Here is a 6,984-nt window from a genome sequence, read left to right as displayed (position 1 = left end):
AGGGGAAAAAATAAAATGGGATTAATCATGCCAATTGGTAGTCTTTAGAGAAACTGTATTGGAGTTCCTCCTAGAAACAAAGGAGCCCATCCAAGGGTAGTTTCAGTCACCAGAGCAGGGCCTCGTAACCCTACATACAAATCAGAACCCCCTGTGGGACTCTTTTAAAGCCACAGTTAGCCAGACTCCACTTATGAAGATTCTAACCCAATCCCTCTGGAGTGGGACCTAAGGAACTGTCGTTTTAAAACTATTCAGTGTTTCTCATACAGAAGCAGGGTTGAGAACCACTTCTCCAAGACTTAAATATAATATCAAAAACTTCCAAACCTCTGAGAAGCCATAGAGCATACCATGGAAAAAAGAGGAATTGAGTAGCTTGAACAGAAAACTTATTCATATCACTTGAATGAAAGATACTGGTACTTTCCCTCTCCTCAAATTTCAGCTATTTGCCTTACAGAGAATTGTTTCCCTCTTCGAATGACACTTCCTTTTGGACTCTTGAGATAAATGCTTCAAGGGTAAGGTAGTTCTCAAGATCTTTTAGTGTCAAGATACATCAAGGTCTCACCAAGGCTACATATATTAAACCAAATGACATCCATTATAATGTTGGCCTCCTTACTTTAATATTCAACTATTAATAACTAGAGGTCTGGTGCACAACATTCATGCACTGGAGAGTTCCTTTAGCCCGGCCTGTACCCTCTCGAAGTCCGGGACTCCTCAGGGGATGTCCAACTACCTAAGCCAGCAGTTGGGCATCCCCCAAGGGGTCCTGAGCACTGCCGCAGAGATAGGAGAGGCTCCCACCACTGCCACTGCACTCACCAGCCATGAGCCCAGCTTCTGGATGAGTGGTGCACCCCTGTGGAAACACACTGACCACCTGGGGTCAGCTCCTGTGCTGAGCATCTGCCCCCTGGTGGCTAATAGCGCATCATAGCGAGCGTTCATTCCATCATTCAGTCTACTATTTGCATACTAGGGTTTTATTATATAGGATTAGGTGAATAATTCAAAGTTGCTGATTCTCATTGCCTATTCTGAAGCACTCTTTGTTTATTGAGACCAGTCTTATCAGTGTGGTCAAACTAGGCTATTGACTAAAATAAAGGTTTGGAGTTATCTGAGGGTAATATTTAGGTATTAAAGTCTTTTCCCATTATCTTTAAAAATCTAAAGATAACTATATACAGTATTATATTATAGTGTAGCCTTTATTATTTTTAAATATATTTTTATTGATTTCAGAGAGAAAGGGAGAAGGAGAGAGAGATAGAAACATCAATGATAAGAATCATTGATCAGCTGCCTCCTACATGCCCCCCCACTAGGGATTGATCATGTGCCCTTGACTGGAATCAAATCTGGGACCCTTTAGTCCACAGGCCAATGCTCAATTCACTGAGCCAAATCAAGTAGGACTAGCTTTTTTTTTTTCCAATTACAATTAATATACAATATTGTATTAGCTTCAGGTGTATAACCCAGGGTTAGACAGTATATAACTTACTAAGTGATCATCTCAATAAATCCAGTACCCATCTGACACCATACATAGTTATTACAAAATTATTGGCAATTTCCCTATGCTGTACTTTACATTCCTGTGACTATTTTGTAACTATCAATTTATACTTCTTATTCCCTTCACCTTTTTCACTCATCTCCCTAACACCTTTCCCATCTGGCAACCATCAAAATGGTCTCTGTATCTATGAGTCTGTTTCTGTTCTGCTTGTTCATTTATCTTTTAAATTTGATTGTTGATAAAAATGTATTTATTGTCATTTTATTATTCAATTTTTAAAATATTTTTTTCTTCTTTTAAAAGAAGGCCACTTAGCATTTTATGTACTACTGATTTGGTGGTGATGAACTTCTCCTGCTTTTTCTTGTCTGGGAAGCTCTTTATGTGTCCTTCAATTCTAAGGTAATCTTGGTTGTAGTTTCTTTTCATCATTTTGAATATTTCTTGCCAATCCCTTCTGGCTGCAAAGTTTGAGAAATCCACTGACAGTCTTATGGGAGCTCCCTTGTAGGTAACCAATTGCTTTTCTATTGCTGCTTTTATGTGTCTTGGTGTGAGTCTCTTTGGATTGATCTTGTTTGAGACTCTCTAGACTTGTATGTCTATGTCTTTCACCAGGTTAAGGAAGGTTTTCATAATTATTTTTTCAATTTCTTGTTCTCTCTTTTCTGCCTTCCAGCACCTCCATGATACAAATGTTGATATCTTGAAGTTGTCCTAGAGGCTCTTTATACTATACTCACTTTTTGGATTCTTTTTCTTTTTGCTATTCTGATTGAGTGGTTTCTGCTTCTTCAAAATCTCTGATTTGATCCTCTAGTTCAGTGTTTCCCAAACTTTTGACATATGTGTACCCCTTCTATAATTTTCATAACGCTGAGTAACCCTCGTACTCATGAGAATGTAGAATTAGGCGCAGCTAAGCACAGTGCAGTGCATATCCCCACCAAACTCATCCCATACCCCTGGGGGTATGCGTACCACACTTTGGGAAACACTGCTCTAGTTCATCTACTCCACTGTGTATTCTTCATTTCTGACTGGTTCTTTTTTATGTTTTCCAGTTCCATTTTTATGTTTCCTATCTCTTTGTTGAAGTTCTTACTAAGCTCAACTACTCCTCCCCTGAGTTCATACACAGTGTTTTTTATCTCTGCATGTATTATATTGCTTTTCTCCATTTTGTTTACTAGTAGCTCTTTTTATGGGGTTTTGTTCTGTTCATTCATTTGAGACATGTTTCTTGTCTCCTAATTTTGGCAGCCTCCCAGTATTTGTTTCTATGTATTAGGTAGAGCTGCTACATCTCCTGAGCTTGGTAGAGTGGTCTTATGCAGATGTTCTGTGGGGTCCAATGGCACAGCCTCCCCAGTCACCCAAGCTGGGCATTCCAGGTACATCCTCACCCCACCATGTGGGTTATGTACACCCTCCTGTTGTAGCTTATCCTTAATTGTTGTTGGCATGTCAATGGGAGGGACTTAGCCCAAGGCCATCAGCTGCAAGGACTTGCTGCAACCACCATGGAGGACCAACTGTGCTGGGGCCCAACCCACAAAGCACGACTTACTTCAGCAGGGTTCTGGTGCCTGCTTAATCTGCCTCTTGAATGTGTTGCTTTTATGTGGTCTTGAAGCTGTTCATCTGGTGCACTATCTCTGGGGCCTCCCAGGAGGTGCAGGCCAAGGTCAGCCACCACATGTGTTCTGCCCAGGGTTGCCCTGCATAAGCTACAAAGTGATCTGCAGATGGCTACTACTTGTGCTAGGCTTGGAAGTGCCCAGGCAAAGCCAAGCTGTGGACCAAGGCCAGTTGCCACTAGTGCCAAACCTGAGGCCACATAGCATAAGATACTGGGCACACTGAGGCCAGATGCTGCTTGTTTGAGAGATTTTTAGGAAAGTTTGAAGCATGAGCCAAGACAGGCCATTGGAAGAGTCACTAGAAACAGGTTGGTTGAGCTTGAAACTTGTGTGGTTCAGTGTCTCAGGGAATCACCAAGGGTTGGGCTAATGGTGGTAGGCAGGTTGATGGAGGCTCAGATATGGCATCAGTCTTCTGGGTCTGTGTGGGGAGGGCTCAGAAAAGGAATAATGGCCTCTGCCAGCACTTCAGTCTGGGAGAAAGCTGCCCCTCCAGCTCTTGCCCTAATGCCAGACAATTCAGCTCCTCCCTGTACGTCCCTGGTGTCTTTTGAGCTGTTGCCCCAGTGCTGCACTAAGAGCAAGAAAACCTGAGTAATTCCATGAATGGGCCCTTTAAGAGGAACTCTTGCAACTCCAGCTGCCATCTGTCTCATTCAGCCTCATTCCCTGCTGAGCTTTACAACCAGAAGTTATGGGGACTTCTCTTCCTGGCACTGGAACCCTGAACTGACGGATCTAGTGTGGGGCTGGGACCCCTCACTCCTCAGGGGGAACCTCTGAAACCAAGAAATCTCTCCTAATTTTTATTTATCACACTTGGGTGTGGAACCAGCCTGTTTCATATCTCTGCCCCCCTACCAGTCTCAATGTGGCTTCTTCTTTATGTCCTAGGACTTTTATTCAACTAGAAGTCTGGTGGTTCTAAATGATTGTTCTGTAGTTTAGTTGTAATTATAATGTGATCATGGAGGATTTGTGTATCACATTTACCTACTACCCCCATCTTAACCAGAAGCCACACTATACTCTTTATTTTCCAGAGATCCAATTTACTTCATAATAAGTGTTCATGGCTCTAATATAATCGTTAAAATGCAGTGTAAGCTTTAAATACAAACCTGGTTTGTGTTCCTGAAAGGTACCTGAATCTAAATCCCTGGACTTAATCACCTAAATTCCCTCAGGAAAACTGACATTTAACAGTCCAATTCTGTGCCCTTTGTCTATGCCTGAGGCATGATACAAAGCAGAATTGAAATGGGCTATTCTAGGCACTTTTCTATCCTTGCTGCTTATGCTAGTCTGCCTTGATCTTTTTCCCCCCCTTATCAGACTATGCTGTCCCTGCTTTGCAGAAATCTCAGCTATATCTGTTGCCTTGAAGTAAATGTCTGCTGGGTTAGCTAAAGACAGCTAACCATAAGGGAAGGTAGACCTCCTATAGTCAGTAAAATGCAACAGATTTTAGATGGTGTGTTCTTAGTTCATTTCTGGGAGTCTTCATATGGTAATACCTACAACTTCAGAGATTTCAGACTGCCATCTATAATAATAAAAGTATAATATGCTAATTAGGCCAGACCTCAGAATGACCTTCTAGATGTCATTCCGGATAACTTTTCAGACGAAGCCAGGGCAGCAGGGGCCAAGGCAGAGGTGAGCAGTTAGAGGTAATCAGGCAGGCAGCCAGAGTGGTTAGGAGTGATCAAGCAGGCAGATGAGCAGTTAGGGACAATCAGGCAGACAGGCCAGTGGTTAGAAGCAATCAGGCAGGCAGAGGTGGTTAGGGGCGATCAGGCAGGCAGGCAAGCAGTTAAGAGCAATCAGGCAGGCAGGCAAGCGATTAGGGGGATGTCCAACTGCCAGTGGGATCAGCCCCAAAACGGCAGTCAGACATCCCCCAAGGGGTCCCAGATTGTAAGAGGGTGCAAGCTGGGCTGTGGGACACCCCTCCCCGCCCATGCACAAATTTCGTGCACTAGGCCTCTAGTTCTTAGATAAGTATAAAGTAGCCTGAACTTGAACATGATATTGTTCATTCTTCCAACCCTCTCTCTCCAAAAGTACTATGCTGACTTATCTGACAAGTAGCGTTCTCCTCTGATAAAGACCTTAATTTAGATACATTTGGAGAAGAGGTGGAAGAGGGCAATGCTAAACAGGTAAATGAACCAGCTGCCTCAAGTTGCTTTCCCAGCACTCAAGCTTATGGTGTTAAACTTCATCTTATGCCAGGATTATGAGTATTCCCAGGAAGCCTGCCTATTTAATACTCTATTTAAAGTGCTCTACTTAAAACAATCTGTAAGACTAAAAAAGATGTATAAATGTTATTTTTTGGTCTTCTGAGGTATATAAGCAGTGAATTTCTCCTATTATCTAACTGGCTAGGTTATTGCTTTGAGTTATCCAAAAGTTTCATAAGTAGGACTTGAGATATCCATATCTTTCATACCATTCTTCTTTTGAGAACAAAAAAAAGGCCACCTGATCTCAAATGTCAATATTTTATTTGCCAATCCATGGTCCCTGCTATTTAGGCATCATGGAACCAAAGGCCTTAAAAATATGTCCTTATGACTTAAACAATGGGCTACGAACCAGCAGGTTACAATATCATCTGGCCTCATGTAGAAAGGTGAGTTTTCCTCAAAAGAACTGTTAAGTCACTGGAGGGGGGGAAATAAACTCAAAATACAAAAGATTAAATACTTAGTTTAAAAAAAAAAAGAAGTGCTTAAACCGGTTTGGCTCAGTGGATGGAGCGTCAGCTGTGGACTAAAAGGTCCTGGGTTCAATTCCGGTCGGGGGCATGTGCCTTGGTTGCGGGCACATCCCCAGTGCGGGGTGTGCAAGAGGCAGCTGATCAATATCGCTCATCGATGTTTCTAGCTCTCTATCTCTCTCTCTTCCTCTCTGTAAAAAATCAATAATATATATATATATATATATATATATATATATATATATTAATTTTTTTAAAAAGGCTTCTGACCATACATAGCATCTAGCAGTTCTCAGTTCTTAATGTCGTCAGCATTTCCAGAAAGGAATGGAGGGTAGAATACAGGCAAAACCTGATAGCTGTTTAACAAAAACTTTTGCCTTTTAGAAAAATCCAAATGTATCTAGAAAGGTGGTTAATGGCAAATATAAAGCTTGTCCTAATCAGAAAGCTCAAGAAACATCAAGCTAACTGTCCATAGAATTGCCAATGGTAAACGTAAGTTTTTCATTAGGGGGCAGATAAGTGGTATCAAATTCTATTGCTCCCTGCCCTCCATATTTCATAGCTATAGAACGCTTAGCTGAGTGAGAGGAATAAAACATAGAAGGAATATCCTATTGTTTCTACAACTTACGTTCTGCTTTACTTCAGAGCCATTTAACCTTCCAAAAATGATTTCTCTGAGTTTGGAACCAAGTGAAAATCTTTTTAATGCTGACAATCAGATTCCTGACCCTGACATCTGGATCATAGGTGAGCAAGGGTGAAAGAGTGAACACAGTCAGAAATGAAGGCTTAGATCTTAAGGCCTTCATAGCTAGTAAGTATTTCAGCCCTGAATAATTGTCTTACTACTCCTACCACAAAATCCTTTGCCCAAAACATCAAAATAGTAAATCTGAGATAGGAAACCAAGTAAAAATGAGTCTAGCTTGGCCTGTTTGCTCAGTGGTTAGACCATAAGTCTGTGGACCAAAGGGTTGTGGGTTTGATTTCCAATCCAGGGCAGGTACCTGGGTTGCAGGTTCAAGCCCCAGCCCAGTAAGGGCACATGCAGGAGGCAACCAATCAAT

Source organism: Pipistrellus kuhlii, unplaced genomic scaffold (assembly GCF_014108245.1).
Source record: "Pipistrellus kuhlii isolate mPipKuh1 unplaced genomic scaffold, mPipKuh1.p scaffold_m20_p_3, whole genome shotgun sequence".
NCBI classification, from domain to species: Eukaryota; Metazoa; Chordata; class Mammalia; order Chiroptera; family Vespertilionidae; genus Pipistrellus; species Pipistrellus kuhlii.
This window is presented reverse-complemented; position numbering follows the sequence as displayed.